Here is a 21,366-nt window from a genome sequence, read left to right on the forward strand (position 1 = left end):
TTTAATAACAAATACAGGAGAATTCCAAGGGCTGGTTGATTCTTCAATATGTTGAGCATTTAACTGTTTTTCTACCAGCTCTTGTAAAGCCTGGAGTTTCTCTGTTGTTAAAGGCCATTGATGGACCCATACAGGCTTCTCTGTTAACCATTTTAAAGGTAGAGCTGTTGGTGTCTTTGGGAGATCATCAGTTGTTGTGCCCTGTTCTTGTATAATATGGATGGCTGGTGGCCACTCAGAATAATGCCTTTTAATATTTCTCTCAGAAACATGTGCTAGTTTATGATTTGTTTCTGAGATTGGAGGGATGTTAATCTGAGTATTACATTGTTGCAAAAAGTCTCGACCCCACAGGTTCATAGCTATGTTAGCCACATATGGTTTTAATTTTCCTCTCTGTCCTTCTGGACCTATACGTTTGAGCCATCTTTCACTCTGTCTCCCCTGAGATAATGTCCCTATTCCTAACAGTTGAACATTTACCTCCTGAAGAGGCCAAGGTGGATGCCAAAATTCTGGTGCAATTATGGTAACGTCCGCACCTGTGTCTACCAGACCAGACAACAAAACACCATTTATTTTTATTGTTAATTTTGGTCTTTGTTCATTAATAGAAGTTTGCCAAAAAAATTTCTTTATGTTTTCTCCTGAATTTTCTATTCTCTCTGTTTTATCACCCTGAAGGCATGATTTATTCCAATAGGCATTTCGTTATTTAATTGCTCTGAGTAGGGGTTTCCTCTACAACTGCAGGAAAGGTTTGAACTGGATTTGCTTTGGGGGCCTGCCTGAGTCCCCTCTGGGAGCTTCCCGAAGACCGAGGCAAAGGATTTCCTTGTCTGTCCCTTGTTGATCTACATTCATTGGTCCAGTGTTTTCGCTTACCACACCTTCTGCATACTCCAGAATGAAGGGGCATTCTCTTGCCAGTGTTCCTTTAAGAAACATTGTCTCTAGGAATGACCTGTTTACAGTCCGTTTTCAAATGTCCTTGCTTTCCACATCCAAAACATCTAACATTCCTCAAACCTTTGGAAATTGCTTCTCCTACCCACATATCATCATAGTCATGAGCCTCAACATTAACCGTGTCTCTAATCCAATCTTCCAAAGGTGCAGATCTTGCCTTTAATGGCCTGATTATTCTTTTGAATGCTGCATTTGCATTCTCAAAGGCCAAAGATTCAATTATTATTTGACTAGCTTCTGAATCTGGGACCATTCTCTTTACTGCTGAAGCCAGTCTTTGTAAAAAATCCGTGAAAGATTCTTTTGGGCCTTGTATAACCTTTGTAAATGACTCAGTTTTTTTTCCTGGTTCTTCAACTTTGTCCCATGCATTCAAGGCTGCCGTTTGACATAGAATTAGGGTTTGGACATCATATAAACATTGTGTTTGTACTAAAGCATATTGGCCTTCTCCAATAAACTGATCCTGGCAGACTTGTATTCTTTTATCCCTCCATTGTTTTTCTATATTTTTAGCCTCATCCCTGAACCACATTTGCCACTGGAGCCTTTGACTGGGTTCAAGAACAGCCTGTGCCAGCTCCCGCCAGTCCTGTGATAGAATCCTATTATATGTTGACCAGGAGTTTAACATTTGCTTTACATATGGGGAATGCATGCCATAAGATACTATTGCCTCCTTAAACCTTCGTAAATCTAACATTTCAATTGGAGCCCAAATATTTTGTGTAGTCATTTGATTAGGCAACTGCTGTAAGGTTACCGGATAAATTAAGGGTGACTGTGTAAAAACAGGCTTTCTTTCTGTAACCTTATGAGCCAATCTTGAAACAGCTTCACTGTTAATTTCTTCTCTCTGAATTTGAATTTCTCTATGATTCCTTTTTACAGGTTTAACAAGTTTTTCTAAAACTATTATCCTGGCACTTAAATTGACTATCTTTTTAAATAGTAAAATGAGGATAAGCATAGTAATAACCTGCATAATTTGATCAATATTTATCTTCTCATATAGTTGTTCCATTGTCAGACTGCCTAAAATTGCAAACAAAGCCCAATTTTCTTCCAATGTACACATAAAACCCATTTTTTTTATGTGGAGAAAATTTCTCTTTTAAATAGTTTTCTTTAAAATATCTGATATGTTAAGTGACTTACTAAGTCTGCATAGAACAGTAGAAATCTGAGGGAATTTCAAAACAGCCACCTAGTGTCCAAGGTGTGAATCCAGAGAGAGAGAGAGAGAACACAAGAAAGCGTAGCCAGAAGTTCTGGCTAAAGCTTAAATCCAGCCACGTGTTCCCTCTTGAGCCAAGTCAAGGCTTGGCTCTTGTTTCCTTAAGCTCCAATCACGTGTGTTGGCTTTACAGGCAGGGGCCCTGTTCGGCAGGGCAGGCCTGAGTTGTTTGTAGCACTGGCTAACTGCTCCAGCTGCAGCTAACCACTTGGGGCTATGGTCAGTCCGGCCTGAGGCCAAGCCGACCTGGGCCCATGCTAGGGAGCCGGCCACCCAGGCAGGAACCTGGACCTGCCACCAAGCCAAGTCAAGTGGTTTTTAATGGATTCTTGTCACGTTGGGTGCCAAGAGCTAAAGAGGCTAGCTGCAGCAGGCGGGTAAGACTCTTAGCTCTGGTCTCTTGGCTTTCTTCCTTGCATTGGTTCTGTGTTTCTTATTTAATAAGACAGTTGGGTACATCTACAAGAGCTACTCCTTCCAATCAGCTCAATGGCCAAAGAAGATCTATTCACTCATTGTCTACATGTTCCACTTGCTCAATCTCATAGAAAATTATGATCCCCATTTTCAAAAATGACCTTGTAGAGAAAGGAACTGAAATACTACTGTCTAATTGCAGCATGCACTTTCATAATTCTGCTATAATGAAATGATTCTCAATGATGTTCTCTATATTGCAATATTTTATTATAGAAGAAAAGTGTGAGCAATAGACAAGTTGGAGTGACACATATTAACCAAATGAATAAAGTATAGTATATTTCTCAACATATTTCAGCATAGATGATATCTAATATATTAACAATTATATAGGCTTTATTTTTGAAAGTGAAAATTCAAAAAAAAGGTAAGCTCATGGGACTATAGACTGCTATTTAAAGATTGAGAAAGGTGTGACTAATCATTAGAAAAAAGTCCAACTTCCAACTTCTTATTCATTGAAGTAGATTGATTTTGAAGATGCAATTCTATTAAAATGAAGAGTGACCTTCTTAGGGAACTGAACACACAGATTGCAGAAGCTACATAAGTTACAGATACAAGTAACAGTTGTGCATTTTCTTCATTTGGACGTACGGTTTTCTTGGGATTAGCTTAGGATTTGCTGCTGTGATTGTCTGATATTGGATTTTTTTAAACTGTCAAATGGTGGCAAATAAAATAGTTACAAATGAATAGTGTACAAGCCAGTGCTTAATAGGTGAAGACTCATAGAGAGCCAAAGTTTGAAACTGTTAGAAAATTTAAAGATGATCCAGTAATTGCTGTTAAATCATAGGGTTACAGTTAGTATATGAAGGGAGCATATGGATATTTTAATGCAAATTAGAAAATATGCAAATACATGTAGAATTTAATACATACTGCATACAAAAATACAATGTAACAATAGTAATTTTGGTAAATGTAATGTGAGATAATGAAATGCAGATATTCAAAGTTTGCTTCAGATAAAATAATGTCAGAAAACAAAATATTGGGATTGGATATACAAGACACCTGTTTTATCTTCCAAAGTGACAAGGAAAAGTACGTTTGAAGCAAGAATCACATATTTCTGAAAATAAAGTGGGGAGAGTAAAAGATAAAGGGCTGATGACTACATTGGTAGTGCTTCAAATGTTAGAATAATCCAGGGGCATGTGCTCATAAAATCAAAACCAAGAGTGCAATTTGATGACTGAAGTGTATACTGTAACTGTCCCAAGAGACTCAATTTAGGAAAAAAACAAGTTCAATTTTCAGAAGACATTTTAGTTTCAAAATGTTTTTTATCCCTACACTGATAACTATAAATTGTTTCTAGTCTTAACAAAATAATATAGCATTTGAAGAGAAAAATACATCCTAGGAGCCCAGCACCAGAAGTCAAGATAGAAAAGACCTCCTTGGCCACTACAGCCGTGCCCTTGGTGCTGTGGTAGAAAAGAAGGAAGGTGACTCTACAAAAAACCAGCATGCTAAAGGCCAGGAACTTGGCTTCATTAAAAGTATCAGGCAGGATTCTCAACAGGAAAGTCAGGGTGAAGCTTCCCACACCCAGGCATTTCTGGTATCCCAGGACACAATAAAAGGCAGTGACTGAGCCCTTGTTGCACACAATGATGATGTGATCATATTTTGAGTATATATATATGTGTGTCAATAAAAAGAGATGATGTCTCCAGCCAGACCCCAAAGAATATAAGTTGGATCAGGGTGCAGATGGGGACTATGAAGTTAGGTACTCTTGATACCAGCAATCATCTCATCTTTCTTCCTGGAGAAGTACCTCTGAAGGCCAGAATCATAGTAACAGTTTTGGCTAAGGCAGCAGAAAGAACCACAGTGAACACAGCTCCAAATGTGGTTTGCTGCAGAATGCAAGTAGCTGTGTTGGGATGACCAATAAAGAGCAAAGAACAGAGAAAACAGAGAGTGAGGGAGATGAGCAGAATATTTCTAAGTGTTTGATTATTAGCTTTGACATTTGGAGTTGCTTGGTGTTTTACAAAGACCCCCAATAACAGAAACTGTCAGTCCAGAGAAGCACAAGGACAAGGAGGTTAAAATCATCTCCAAGGTGTCTTCACAGGATAGGAAAGTCACACCCTTTTTAATGCAGTAAATTCTCTGCATATTGGCATATTGATTATTTCCACACCTCAAACACTGCTCTATATCTGTTGTGAAATAAAAAGGTTTGAAGGAAGTTTATTAGTAAGAGACCAGAAAATGGAGAGATTCCCCAATTAAACATCTCTTGTCACCAAATGAAACCTCCAGTGCTTGGAATGAGTTACATCTAATGGAACTGTTGTCCAAAGGGGCCCTATTGAAACTACCAAACAATGCAGGCCCTTACCTAGGCTGTTTTTTACACTCCACAAACTAATAGCAAGGTCCTATTGATAATGACAATGCCTCGATAACACATTGAACACAGAGAAAATGATGGGTTGTCTAATTAGAGCCTTTAGCCCTAATGACTAATGTTGTTGGTACTAGAAGTTACTCTGAAATCTGCCAAAGGACAATGGCAAACACTACACTAGCCATAAACCCTATAACCAAATTGGTGACCTGTCTGCAAGATACACAGGTGCAATAGTGGTACATTGTGGGAGTAATCAAACACTATTTATTCAAATGTAAAGCCCACTCCATGAAAGGGAACCCATGCCTGACACTACTTAGGTGCCTAAGAATGGACCATTAGATAGGTCATAGATATTGGAGAAAACCAAACATTACTGTTTTGCTAATGGAATGCAATAAAATGACAGCTAACAACATTCTGCAATTCTCATATATTACCATCTTGCTCAGAAAATCATCAGAAAAGCTTCATCATGCAGCAGATTGGAATAAATGCAAAGACCCAGAACCAGGAACTATGCAGAGAGTGGGGAAACTTAGAATTCTCAGTTCTAAATGAGATGTCCATCAAATCTTCCCCTGGAGCTCAAGGATCTTTGCAGAATAGGGAGCAGAAACTGCATAAAAATCAACAGGAATGGAAGGCACCAAAGAAACAATGCCTTATAGGCATAGTAGAACTGACACATATAAGAACTCAGTCTGTGGCAAGATCCATAAGGCTGGCATGGGTCTAAGCAAGATGGAGATTCCATGCTGTGAGGGGAAGTGGACACAAGTCTCCATACATAAACCAGAAGCTATATCTAATTATTAACTAATTATTAAAGGAAAATTAATTTTCTCCAACAGTCTCATTTGATATACAAACCATATTTAAGTGCAGGTCTTATGCCCAGCAATAGAAGAATAACACAAAATAAATTATAATTTTTTATAGTTTTTTGTTTGTCCTGATTTTTGTTTTCTTTTGTTGTTGTTAGTATGAATTTTTTTCTGTTTTTCTTCTTTTGGTCTCACAATGCTTTGCCTAGACATTTTTCTATTTTCTTTCTTAAGAAATTTTTTATTCATTTTATATACCAACCACAGATCCCCTTCTCATCCCTTCTCCTGCTCCCGCTTCAGCCTTCTTCCCCCAAACCATCCCCATTCCCTCCTCTGAAAAGGTAAGGCCTCCCCCTGAGGAGTAAGCAAAGTTGAGGCAAGTCCAAGCTCCTCTCCCCTGAATCAAGGCTATGAAAGTTGTCCCATTATAGGTAATGGGCTCCAAAAAGCTTGGCCCCAGCTTAGACTACTAGCAATAGTGGGGAGGGTGGCTGAGCTGGACTACCCCAGAAATCAGATTGATGAATACCCTAACTGCCTTCCTAGAGCCTTCATGCAGTAACTGATGGAAGCAGGTGCAGAGATTCACAGCCAAGCACCAGGCCATGCTCTAGGGGTCCAGTCAAAGAGAGAGAGGAAGGTATAGTGATATTTTATCTGTGTCTCCCAATAAAATTTATCTGAGGATTAGAGGAAAAAACCAGCCACTATATTAAACATAGATGCTGTGGGATGGTCTGTATGTCAAATGTGTTGCTCTGATTGGTCAATAAATAAAACACTGATTGGGCCGGGCGGTGGTGGCGCACGCCTTTAATCCCAGCACTCGGGAGGCAGAGCCAGGCGGATCTCTGTGAGTTCGAGGCCAGTCTGGGCTACCAAGTGAGTTCCAGGAAAGGCGCAAAGCTACACAGAGAAACCCTGTCTCGAAAAACCAAAAAAAAAAAAAAAAAAAAAACACTGATTGGCCAGTAGCCAGGCAGGAAGTATAGGCAGGACTAACAGAGAGGAGAATTGAGAGAACAGGAAGGCGGAGGGAGACACTGCCAGCCGCCACCATGACAAGCAGCATGTGAAGTTGCTGGTAAGCCATGAGCCATGTGGCAAGGTATAGATTTATAGAAATGGGTTAATTTAAGATATATGAACAGTTAGCAAGAAGCCTGCCATGGCCATACAGTTTATAAGTAATATAAGCATCTGAGTGATTATTTTATATGTGGGTTGTGGGACTGCAGGGGCTTAGTGGGACCTGGAGAGAAGCTCTCCAGCAACACATAGAAGTCAGGCAATGGTAACACAGGCCTTTAATCCTATGACTCGGGAGGCAGGGATCTGTGTGGATTTCTGTGAGTTCAAAGCCACACTGGGAACAAAGCTAGGCATGGTGACACACATCTTCAATTCCAACACTAGTTAACCATGAAAGTCTGGAGGTCTGTACAGGCAGACATGAAGTGACAGAGCTGGGCAGGAAGAAGAAGTTATGTAGCTGGACAGGAAGAGCAAATGAGATAGCATAATAGAAAGGCATATAGGTGTGGGTATACAGGAAATAGGTCTCTTTTGGAGACGGAGGTGTTGATGAGTTGAGGTTAGCTTGGGGCTTTTCCTATTCTTCTGATCTCTCAGGTTTTCACCCCTATATCTGGCTCTAGGTTTTTATTTAATAAGATATTTTAAAATTCATAATACAATTGATACTCCTATGATTGTGGTAAGAATTCACTAAAAAGCTACTTGTGGCCTTACAGGCCCCCTGGCTCAGACCCAAGTTGCCCAGCTCAGGCCAGAGCTGCATGCGGCAGGATCTCCACCCCACATGGGCCAGAATCTCTTTGGCTTTTTCTCTCCTGGTGTGTGGAGAGCTCTCTCTAGATTCCCATCTCAGACTGTTACCATACTAGGTAGCTGATTGGAAATTTCCTCAACTTCTACTGTTCTACACAGTTGACAGACTTGGTAAGTCAATTAAGATATCTTAAAGGGAGAAATTAGTTGAAAGAGAATTTCCCCCCACATTAAAAAATGGGAAACATTTTTACAATGGAAGGAATTTGGTCTCTGTTTGATAACACATTAAGCAGTCTCAAAATGGAACAATTAAATGAGAGGATAATTAATGTTGATGGGACATACATAACATCAATTATGAATATTATTTGTTTGATCATTTTTATTTTAGCATTAAAAAGGTTGGTTAGCTTGAGGACTGAGATAAAAGCTTTAGAAAATCTTGTTAAAATGAATTATAGAGATATTCAGACCCAGACAGAAGAATTTAAAGGTGAACCTATCTCAGGATTGAATTATATGGTTGCAGAGAAACAGCCTCATGTTACCAGGCAGCAAACATTAGTCTATTTGGTAACCTTACAGGATTTACCAAATGCTCAAGGAAATGTACAAGCTACCTGGACTTCAGTGGAAATGTTATATTTGAGGAGATTTAAAGAAGCTATAGTATCATATGGCATGCATTCTCCATTTATAAACAGATATTAAACTTGTGCTCAACTTGTAATTATCCCTCAGGACTGTAAAGAATTAGTTACAGTGATGCTAGAGGCCAGTCCACAGTTACAGTGGCAAACATTATGAAAGAAGAGGATAAAACAATAGAACAATGATGTAGAACTAGAGGTATGGAAATTTCCCAGGATCAGCTTCTTGGAGAAGGTGATTACACTGATATACAAAGACAATGTTTATATGATAACCAAACCCTAATTCTATGCCAAATGGCAGCCATAAATGCATGGGACAGAATTGAGGAAGCAGGGAAGAAAATTGAATCATTTACAAAAGTTATACAGGACCCCAAAGAATCCTTCATGGATTTCTTACAAAGGCTGTCTTCAGCAGTAAATAGAATGATACCAAATTCAGAAGCTTGTCAGATAATAATTGAATCTTTGGCATTTGAGAATGTGAATGCAACATGCAAGAGGCCAGATCAGCATCCTTGGAGGATTGGATCAGGGACAGAATTAATATTAAGTCTCATGACCATGATGTTACATTGATAGAAGAGTTGATAACAAGAGTTTTGAAGAAAAATAATAATGTCAGATGCTTTAATTCTGGTAAATAAGGTCACCTAAAAAGGGCCTGGAAACAGGGCATTCCTAGAAACAATGTTTCTTCAAGGAACAATGGCAACAGAATGCCCCTCCCTTCTGGATTATGCAGAAGGTGTCATAAAGGTAAACATGAAACCAACAAATGTACAGACAAGGTAATCCTTTGCCTTTGCCATAAGGAACATACCTGAGAAGCCTCTTGCAGGCCTCCATAACCAATTTGGTTCAATCCTTTCCTGCCATCTTAGAAGAAATCCCTTCTCAGAGCAATTAAATAACCAAATGCCTATTGTAATAAACCAGAATGCTCAGGGTGATGGAACAGCTATATCAGAGAGAACAGGAAATTCAGGAGAAACCATAAAGCAAATTTTATAAATAAACAAAGACCAAAATTAAAAATATGAATAAATGATGTTTTCTTGGAGGGTCTTGTAGACACAGGTGTGGATGTCACAATAATTGAACCACAATTTTGACATCCAAATTGGCCTGTTCAGGAGGTAAATGTTCAGCTGTTAGGGATTGGAACATTATCTCAAATGAAAAAGAGTACAAGATGGGTCGAATGTGTAGGGCCAGAAGGACAGAGAGGAAAATTAAAACCATATGTGGCTAATATAGCTATGAATTTATGGGACCATGATCTATTACAACAATGGAATACCCAGATTAATATTCCTGCAACCTCAGAAACAAACCATAAACTAACACATGTTTCTGAGAGAAAGATTAGGAGGTATTATTATAAAGAACGGTCACCAGCCATCCAGATTGTACAAGAACAGGGCACAACAACTGATGATCTTTCAACGACACCAACAGCTTTACCTTTAAAATAGTTAACAACCAAGCCTATATGGGTTCAACAATGTCCTTTAACAACAGAGAAACTCCAGGCTTTAGAAGATCTGGTACAAGAGCAGTTAAGTGCTCAACATATTAAAGAATCAACCAGCCTTTGAAATTTTACTGTATTTGTTATTAAAAGGAAATCTGGTAAAAGGAGAATGATAACAGGCCTAAGAGCAATTAACAAGGTAATTCAGGCAATGAGATCTCTATAATCTGAAATTTCTGTGCCTACTCTGTTACCTGAAGGATGGCCTCTTATAGATATCGATTTAATAGACTGTTCCTTCTCAATACCCTTACAAGAAAAAGACAGAGAAAAATTTGCCTTCACAGTGCCTACTTACAATAATTCTCAGCTGGTTAAGAGATATCAGTTAAGGGTCTCTCCCACAGGGAATGTTAAATAGCCTAACCCTGTGTCAATATTTTATATGACAGTCATTAGAAGTAAGATGTTAACAATTCCCTAAATCTATAATTTATCATTATATGGGTGGTATTTTACTAGCTGATTCAAAAGCAGATACCTGAGAAAGAATATTTGAAGAAGTCAAGAAAATTTTGCCTTCTTGGGAATTACAAATTGCTCCTGAAAAAATACAAAGAGGAGATTCTATTAATTATTTATATAAAATAGGTCTACAAGAGATTAGACCCCAAAAGATGCAAATTAGGTGAGATCAATTATGGACTCCTAATGATTTCAAAGATTATTCAGAGATATTTCCAATCTATGGACTGTTCTTTGGGTAAAAAATGATGAACTGAGTGATTTGTTCAAAACCTTAGAAGATGTCCAAGAGAATTATCAGTTGAAGCTGAGAGTGAATTGGCCTTGTTGGAAAAGAAAGTATAGGAAGGACATGTGGATTGTGTTGATCCAAAGCTGGATTTCATTTTTGTTATTTTACCCTCTAAGCATTTGCCTACAGGAATTTTAATGCAGAGGGAAGACATTATATTGGAATGGATATTTCTACCAAGTAAATGAGTAAAAAATTAAAAACTTATGTGGAAAAGATCTCTGAGTTGATTTTCAAAGAAAAATTGAGACTTTGTCAATTAGCAGAAATAGACCCAGCAGAAATTGTCATACCTTTAACTAGTGATGACATAGACAAATTGTGGGCAGAAAGTGAACCTTGGCAAAGAGCTTGCAGTAATTTTTTTGAAAAGATTAACAGCAAATATCCCAAAAGTGATAGAATTCATCATATAAAGAGAACTGATTGGATTCTACCTCACACTGTATGGAAAACACCCATATCTAGAACCTGTACATTTTATACAGGTGCAAACAAACAAGAAAAGGCAGGTTACAAATCAGAAAATTTAAGGAAAGTGGTTCAAAGTCCTTATAATTCGGCCCCCAAATCGAAATTGTATACTATTCTGATGGTATTATTGGATTTTTCAGAACCTCTCAACATAGTTACTGACTCTCAGCATGCTGAAAGAGTGGTCTTTCATATTGAGACTGCAGAATTTATCCCTAATGAATCAGAATTACCTTTGTTATTTATTCAGTTACAAGATATAATCAGGAATAGGAATTATCCCTTATATACTCATAGTTGATCCCATACAGGTCTGCCAGGACCACCAGCACAAGGTGATGATGAGCTCAATAGACTGTTGATAGGAAATGTGCTGGAGGCCTCAGAATTTCATAAAAACATCATGTCAATAGTAAGTGTTTATAAAAGGATTTTTCCATAACCTGGCAACAAGCCAAGGAAATTATAAGGAAATGTCCTACTTGTTCTTTTTACAATCAGAATCCACCACCTGCATGATGTAACCCAAAGCGTACTCAGAGGAATGAAATGTGGTAAATTTCATTCACTTTGCACAGTTTGAAAAATTGAAATATGTACACCACACCATTGATACCTATTCAGGATTTCAATGGGCTCTGAGTTCTGAAAAACTGATTCAGTAATCTCACATTTGCTAGAAGTTATGGCCATCATGGGTATATCTGCACAAATTAAAACTGACAATGCTCCAGCATATTTCTCTGGTAAAATGAAACCGTGTTTTGCTTATTACAATATAAAGCATATTACAGGTACCACATAATGCTACAGGCCAAGCAGTTATAGAAAGATCAAATCACACTAAAGGATATGCTAAATAAACAGAAAGGGGTAACAAAACCACCAGAAATAGATTACATAAGGCTCTATTAAATTTGAATTTTCTCAATGCTAATGAGAAAGGAACAACAGCAGCAGAGAGACATTGGATAATACAAAAAACTACAGAATTATATAGGCTTATATACTTTAAAGATGTGCTGATCTCAGAATGGAAACCAGGATGTGTATTACATTGGGGAGGAGGCTTTGCTTTTGTTTCTACAGGAGAAGAAAAACTATGGATACCATCAAAATTGATAAAGGTTTGATTTGAACAAGAGAGACCTCTTAATTAGAAGAGGTAATAGTTCATTGACCAGCATGACGATCCATTTTGAATTAACTTATACCACTGACAAATGCTTTTCATTTAATCAGATATAACTTGCCAAATGGGAGCCTCCCCAAAGTTAGGCTTGGGGAAGGGTTTTTGTTTTTGTCTTTCAGGAGAATTAAGGCTAAGGCATCTAAAGAACACTGGACAAATGAGACAATCTGAAGAAAAAGGACAAATTATCTAAAATAAAGTTCCAAGAAAGGAGAGTAAATTGGCCTACTGGTATATCACATATAAAATTTCATAAATCTTCCTATATGTTTGTTTCTGCTGTTCTCTACAGTCACTTAACACAAATGGTCTCTATGTAGTCCCAGTTCAATTAAAAATTAAAACTGGCTTTGGAGTTGGATAATGACTATCCTTCTCTAAACCCAAGCATGTTTGTTAAAAGGTTAGGAGGGGGTGGGTGGAGTGGGAGGAGGGATGAGAGAAGAATCTGTGGTTGGTATATAAAATGAATATTTTTTAATAATAAAAAATCTAATGTGTTACTTCATACACAAACAGTTCACACTAAATGCAGAATTTTATATACACTGTGATAGAACTAGCAATCAATAATCCTTTGAGGGCATGCTAGTATGACTCAAATGATAACATCAGTACAACCACCATCATCACCACTACTGCCACCACCACCACTACCACCACCAGATTGGCCTGTTAACAAGCCTGTAGTACATTTTCTCGACTGATGATTGTTATGGGAGGGCACTACTCCATGGGAATCTTGCCATATCTGAGTGTTTGGACCAGGGTGCCATAAGAAAGCAGGGTAAAGAAAGCACGAGGACCAACCCAATAAGAAGTAGTTCTCCATGGACTCTGCCTCAGTTCCTGTGTCCAGATTCCTGCCTGAGCTAGTCTTGACTTCTCTGGATGGTAGAATATAAGAAATAAAATGAAATAAACCCATTCTTTTGACATGGCTTTTGGTCATGGTGTTTGTTTCATAGCAATAGAAAAGTAACTGAGACATCCACCTACCCTGATGTCCACACTGTGTAGAATGAGAGAATGGGCATGATTTTCTAATTCATAATTTAGTCTCTGAAAACCACTGATGTTTTAATTTTTTAAAAATAAATCAGTGTTTCTGGTTTCACATGGAATTATTTTATTCATTTGAAATATTTTTAGTGCAGGGCAATAGATATATGTACAATTTAATTCTCACAGAGATTGGTCTCAGTTTTTCCTATGATAATTTGTTGAAGATGGCAACTGTCCTGGTACTTTCAAAAATATGAGAGTCTGATAACAGTAAGATCCCCTGGTTCACATCAGTCCTACACAGGTGCCACACACCATGAGCTCCATGCAGATTAACAAGAGACAATTCTAAAGCTCCTGTCTCATGTCAAGAACCAGTTCCCATCCAAAAATAACACTCAGAAGGAAGCCAAACTCCGCATCTGGTTCAAGTGTATCATGTATCTTTCCTTTGACCCCAACTTCCAGAATTGTCTCAGGGATTGAGTTGAAAAAACAATCATGAACATGTTGCAGCTTGCTCTGTCACCAAGACCAAATGCTCTATGCAGAACTGCTAACTGCTAGAAAACTTCTCCAGCTTCATCAAGGCCATGGTCAGTTATGGCATGAGCTCTTCATGTGCAATGTTATGGCATGACCACTTCAAGTTATGGCATGACCACTTCAAGTGCAATGACCTGTTCAAGAACAGGAACATGACACAGATGTAAGTGTTACTTCCTTATGTGGGAAAGGCCAAGACTAAGGATGCAGAGTGCTATGGACATTAGAGTCAAATACTCAGAGAAACAACAGAGGAACTTTGATGATACTACAGTAAAGGCCAGCCACTTCATCTTTGGGATACAGACCAACAAGTATGCAAGCAAATCTATAATGATATCATACAGTACAAGGTGACTTCTCTGTGATGTGCTTCTACCATGCATGGACCACTGCACCATCAGCCTCCAGGTAGGCACAAAAAAGTGTGTCAGTCAGGTATGCATGGCAGCTCCAGGGAACCAGAAATACATCTACAATATCAACATGGGCAATGACAGGTATGATAACTCCTCTATGTCCCTGAAGATATATTACATTCAGGGAACCAACCAGAACTTCCATGTCTTCAGTCTGGGGTGGCAATATGACTCCACATATTCCCATAGGACTTATCAGCTGACTGGGCTCCAATCAGAGATGAAAGCCAGGGTGAGGATCCTGATGGCCTACTGCCCAGAAGGGATCAGAAACTGAACACAAAAGGGTGTCAGCTCCCCATATCAGCACCCTGTGTGGGGTTTTGTGGTTTTCTTTGTTTTTATTGTGGACTTTTTTTTGTTGCTTTTCTGTTTTCCTTTCTTCCTTTTACTTATTTATTTTTTTGGTTGTTTCTGTTGTTGATTTGTTTGGAGACAGTGTCTCACTCTATAGTCATGGCTGTCCAGGAACTTTCTCTGTATGTGAAGCTGGCCTCAAACTCACAGAGTACATTTTCCTTCCTCTGCCTGTACACAGCTGGGAAATAAGATGTGTACCACCTTACACTTCTGGTGTTTTGTTTTGTTTTTTTCCCTTTTCTTTTCTTTATTCTGGTTTGTTTTGGAACTGGGCCTTACTGTGTAGCAATGTCTGTCCTGTAACTGATCATAATTTTCCTGCCTCAGGTTCCTGAGAGCTGGCAACAGGCATGAGTTACCCATTTTCTCTTCTCCCCTAGCATGTTTTGCTTCCTTCTCAGTGTTGACATAACAAGCAGGAAACAATAGGGCGGGACAACTAGGCTGTGGATTTCCCTTAGGCTAACGGTCAAGCTTTGCATGTGTTCCAAAGTTTCTGATTTCTTCATGTCTTTCACATCATTCTCTTGTTTATAAACTTGTGTAAACTGCAAACAATTTCAATGAAAGAAAACAAGAGTTTTTGTATTCTGTTGTTTGCTCAGAGAAAGGGATGTGTGTATGTACATTCAAGGGTTTCAAGTACTGCAGATGTTCTGAGGGACTCTGTCTTCCTAATACCCTCAGACTTCATCCTCCCACTCCCCAGTGGGTTAACTGAGGTCTGAATAGGGCTTTGGAACTGAGTGACAAGTCCCTGTGTCACCCACACCTGCAGCCCTCTCTAGTTCCTCTGGGTTTTGTATCTCCCAGCTCTTTCTATACAAGCCTGATTAACTCTGCTATCTGTCCCATCCCTGAAGTTCTGAACATGACTCACAGGGGCTTCTGTACTGTGAAATAATATGAAATGCCCTGTTTGGACCAAAAAAAAAATAAAAATCTCTGTTTTTAAATGGGAAAAAAGAAATTAAAGAAAGGAATGGGGTGACCATAATTTTTTGCACTGATGAAGCATCCTCTTATGTTTTCTGTTGATCTCCAAGTCTGTTTTGTACTATTTCTATTTTAGTTTTATTATTATTATTCTATTTTAGTTTTATTATTATAGTTGAAAATAGGTAATTGCTACAGATTTGTTCTTTTTACTTGGGGTTCTTTGTATTTCTGGGATCTTTGTGCTTCCATAGAAACTTTAGGACATTTGTTCTCTTTCTGTGAATAATTTCATGAGAATTTTGATGAGTATTCCATTGAATTTACAAAGTGTTGTAGCAGATTGCTTATTTTCATAACATTAAATCAAATAATCTATGTCCTGGAAGATCTTTATATCTTCCAGTATCTTGATCAATATTTTTCTTCACAAAGTTAAATATTCATTGCAGAAACTTTTCACCTCCTTATTTAGGTTTATGTCTGGTTATATTTATTTGTCCTAAGGCTATTGTAAATGAAAGCAGTTCCATGAAATCTTCTTCACCATTGTTGTTATTGGTATGTATAAAGACTGTAAGTGTTACAACTCTGAGGGAAAGGGTATCCTGGCAGTCAGAAGCCAAGGAATATCACAAAATCACACCACACAACAAAACTCACACAAGAGATTTATCGGCATGGAAAAACCCAGGAGGGTAGATGACTCTGCTCAGGTGAGAAGCAGCAGAGAGCTGAGCAGGAGATAGGTTTATATAGTGTTTCTTAGTGGACAGAGGTTTACAGGCTGTGGATTGGTGGGATACCAAATCCAGACTTGGGCTTGTTATTCTATAGGGTGGGTGTAATTTTTGGCCATTAGGGCACTTAGAGTGCTTGGTAAGTGGAACCCTGGTGGTTTGGGGGTCCTGAGGAGAGGGCTGGAACACTTCGATGGGATTACAGAGACAACTTTTTCAGTAAGTTAATTTCATATCTTGTCACTTTGCTCAATGTGTTGATCATTTCTACAAGATTTCTATTGGAATTTGGAGATATCTCATGTATAATATATCATTTGTAAATAGGGATGAATCAAATCCTTTTCCAATTTGTTGTCATTTAATTTTCTTTGCTTACCTTATTTTATTGCTCAATCATTTAACCACTGAATTGGAAAGGAGTGGGGATAGTGGACAGCTCTGTCCAATTCCTGATTTTAATAGGGTTGCTTAGAATTTTTTTCCATGTGGGGTTATGTTGACTGTGTATTTATAATATATAACCTATATTATGGTGAGTTATATTCTCTCCTATCCTGTTCTTTCCAGACCTTTGTTATCAATATATATACTGGACATTGTCAAAGGCTTTTTATACACTTATGAAAAAATCATGAATTTGTCTCTTCATTAGCATTTTATGATTCATTTCATTTGTAACTTTACAGATGATAATGACCCCAAATCTCTTTAATAAATCCAACTTGATTTTTATGGTTGACACATTTTTTTGAAATGTTTCTCTTTTAGTTAAATTTTTATTGCTGTGAAGAGACACTGTGACCACAATAATTCTTACAAAGAAAAAACATTTAGTTGGGGCTGACTTGCAGTTTCAGAGGTTTAGTCCATTATCATCATGGCACAATACATGGTGACATGCCAGAAGATATAGTGATGGAGAAGGAGCTGAGTGTTCTACATCAGGATCCAGAGGCAGCAGGCAGAAACTGCTACACTAGGCTTAGCTTGAGAATATGATATCTCAAAGCCCACCTTCACAGTGACACACTTCCTCCCACAAAGCCACACCTACTACAGCAGGGCTACACCTCCTAATAGTGCCACTCCCTATGGGCAAAGCATTCACACATGTGAGTCTGGGGTGTTAGTTCTATTCAAACTACAATAATCTCTTACCAGAGAAGACCTTTATTTTATCTTCAAATCTTAAAAATACATATTTGAAATTATAATATAGATTTATGGTTTTTGCTCATATAGATAAAAAGGGCTGGAGATAAAGAATATAGACAGATTCATATGAAAAAAAACTTCTAAATGGGTTACAGTATGTTTAAAAATACACATAGGCTTGAGAGAGAAAAGAGAAGGTTTAGACAGTCATAAAAAATATATAATTTAAAAATAAAAAGTCCTTAAAAAGGGAGTGAAGTAATCAAAAAGTCAAATAAAGATGGAAAATACACAGAGAGTCTGGATACTGTATGTTATTGAATTGTCTTTGAATTGTTTGACTGCAGAGGAAGAAACAACAGCTGCTAAGAGACATTTGATTATAAATGTTGCTGGATTAATCCAACCTACATATTTAAAAAAAAACTTGATTCCAAAATTTAAGTCAAAAGATATGTTACTTTGGAAAAGAGGTTCTGTTTTTGTTTCCACAGAAAATGAAAGGCTATGGATTCATTCTGGGTTAAGGGAAATCTGTTTTGATCAAGGAAGATCCCCTGAAATCCTGTTTCAGACATGGAAAAATAAACCTAAAGTAACTACAAGATACATATTGTATATTTTATCTACTCAAGCAGAAAACAAAAAAATATCTTTGGCTGGGCTTGTATACAACATGCCATTTGTATTTCTATTAACACACACACACACACACACACACACACACACACACACACATATATATATATATATATATATATATATATATATATATATATATATATGTAAACTTTAAAAGTTTATGTATTTCAAGAACAAGGGGAGCAGATACCAATAAAAATGGCCCAGTTGATCCAACATCCAAAATAGCTTCAAGGCCACTGACTGAGATGATCCAGCCTCACAAAATACTATAGCCAATTCTTAATAATTATCCTAAATTTTCTCAGGGTCCCATAGGATTATGAGTGCCTCCAATCAGTAGGAAGTAGTCTAGAGAACTATGCCCACATTCCCAAAAAATAGATTATAGATATTTGTCTTGGTTTAGGGGATTGGTTATAAATTGTTATTGGTCATAGTCAATCTCTTTCTAAAGAAGAAAGGGGGATATGATATAGAAATGATGGGGAAAAGGGTAGATTATTGAATCTATTTTAATTCAAAATGTAACTGTTAATCTTACATATTTTACATTGGTATGGATTTTAGTTTACTGATACAAATTTAAAGTCAATTTTGTTATACTGTATGTATATTATTACTCTTGTTTAAGTATTGTGTTTATGCAGCTCATTTAAAAATGTAATGTATAATTTAAAAATACAGATTAATAGTCATCTGTAATAGTCAAGCTTATAGTCATGTTAGTTAGGTTTTCTAGGTATACAAAGATATATTTCAATTAGGTAATCTTCAAACATTTCAAAGATATATAGAATATGGCACTTAAAATGTTTTAATAATTTAGAGTTTTCTCAACAGTGAGACACATCTGCTCCTAGTAGCACAAGTTACTTCAAAGAGGATGTTGGGCATCAAAGAAACTCTATGTGGAACTCTTTGCATTGACATAACTGGCCTATCAGACAAGATGCTGCCCTTGCCTTGTGCTGGGGACCAGCCTCAGCAGTTTTGGGGGTCCAAAGGATGGGATACCTGGAAGGCATAGTAACAACTCAGAGATAGTGCTTGTGCAAGCTGACAGGTCACTTCAGGCTTCTGCAGTTGCTAAGTAGATTCTTGCTACAGCTTCTGCTTTTGCTTTGGTAACCTCAGTCTTTTATTTTCATGAGCAGAAACAGAAAAAAAAGGAGGGAAATCACCAATACAAAGTAATCTCATGATTCCAAAGGTTATTCTTAGAAAACCACCAATATATTCTTCATCATCTTTGATTAAACACAGGAACTATTCCAAACTTAATACCAAAGCAAGCATAATTTATTTTTATTATTAGTGATTATACAATCTTCTGAGCATTTGAACCAGAGGCCAACAATATGCAATTTTGCAAAAAAAAGGGTAAAAATAAAAACAGCAGTTAATATACCAGACAGTCATTTCCTTCTCACACAGCCTGCTCTGACCTCAAGACCCCTGAAATCACCTAGGTTCCTCCTCAGTCCTCTATAAACACCAAGCCCTGTGACTGGTGGGCCACAATGACCTCAGACAAGAAATCTGCCCCTTGCAAGTCAGCAACTTTTGTCCTTATCCCAACAATTCTAAGGAAGACCTGATCCAATTTTCAGAGCTTCCATGAAAGGAAGCTCACCTTTCCTGGAAGCTCCCAATAAAACTTGCATCAATCACTCCAACCATTGCCACATTGTCTCCACACTCCTTCCGGAGGAATCAAAATATCTGGATTAAAGTTGCCATCTCTCTTTCTTGGTGGAGGCCACCATTTTCCTCCTACTGTAGGTTCCCACACTTCCTGTTTGTCATCCAATCTATGTTACTCCATCCACAGTCTTCAGCCAATACCCCTTAGGCTCTCAAGTTTTACACAATGCCCTTGGAATATCCTGAGAAACTGAATTATTCATCATGGCCAATTTGAAACCAGTGTGCTGATACACATCATACCATGTGCTATAGTTGACCACACATTCGTTACAGCTTATCCAAGCCTAAAAAGTATCCCCAGGCTGCAAGTTTTTTCCCATGACCTGCATAACTGCCTTGACCCCAGCTTGGGTGATCATCTCTGTATAATTTCCTGTGAAATTTACTTCACTTCTTTCCTGTGTCACAGAAATTACCACTGATCTAGGAACACAGAACATGAAACTCAGATAAAAGAAAAAGACTAGCATTGCAAGAAGTAAGTATATGGAGGAGAACATGACGTGTGCATGCCATAAAGCATGACCTCGGGACATGTAGGCATTTCTGCCTTGGCTCTCTAGAGGCATGCTAAGCAGAAGATCAGGAGGGGAATGCATGGAGGGTTGATAGTTCACAATCTTCGGTCCCTCATCTCCAGTCTCTGCTGGGAGCACATCAGTCATCTTATATGCCATCCCTAGCAGCCTTGACAACTGACAGTAAGTCAATCTGGACAAGCAGAACACAAGAAAAAGCAACTGCCAAGCTTTGCTAAGATAGTACTACAGTTTTTCCTGCTTCTGAAAAAAGTCTGTCAGATATGCTAGGCTTGTGGGCCAAAGATAGATGACCCAAAATTACAGAGAAATCTTTGGGGACTGTTTAGGCAACCTGATGTCCCTGTTATTAGGTAACATTACATCCTTCTGTAGTCTGATGGAGTTGAAGATGAAAGAGTTATAATTATAGTTTTCCTTAGTTATGATAAAAGGTAAATTAGATGTAAAACTTTAGACTCATGAAGATAAGATAGAGAATTGAGTGTTTTCTATGATTTTGTCAAACACAAATAGACTAGATATTGTAACTATAGTTCTTGCTTGATAACTATTTTGTTATATGTAATTTTATTATGTTAAAGTTAAAACCTTACTTTATAATTAGACAGAAAGTGGGAAATTCTGTGGGTTGGTCCTTCTGTAACTGTGTTGCTCTCATTGGTTGATAATAAAGACTTTTGGCCAGTATCATGACAGGATAAGGTTAGGCAGTACAATCAAACTGAGGACAGAGTTGAAGAAGAATGGAGTCGGGACAGACACCAGCCAGCCGCCCAAGAAATAAGATGCAAAAGGACAAGTAAGCCATGGGCCAAATGACAATGCATAGATTAATAGAAATGGGTTTATTTAAATGTAATAGCTAGTTAGTAATAAGCCTAATGATCAGCCAAACATTTACAAGTAATATAAGCCTCTGAGTGATTATTTGGAAGCAGCTGTGGGATTGGACAGAGAAACTCCATTTACAGACTGTGATACTAGGGAGAACAGGTCTTGTCTCTCACT

The 21,366-nt window shown here is 37.8% G+C and overlaps 1 pseudogene; it reads left to right on the top strand.

Moving 5' to 3' along the window:
- The first annotated feature begins 9,535 nt into the window (after positions 1-9,535).
- Positions 9,536-16,908, top strand: LOC128104624 (calponin-2-like; annotated as a pseudogene).
- The last annotated feature ends 4,458 nt before the right edge of the window (positions 16,909-21,366 follow it).

This window comes from Peromyscus californicus, unplaced genomic scaffold (genome assembly GCF_007827085.1).
Source record: "Peromyscus californicus insignis strain IS unplaced genomic scaffold, ASM782708v3 Scaffold_8__1_contigs__length_139910024, whole genome shotgun sequence".
NCBI lineage: Eukaryota > Metazoa > Chordata > Mammalia > Rodentia > Cricetidae > Peromyscus > Peromyscus californicus.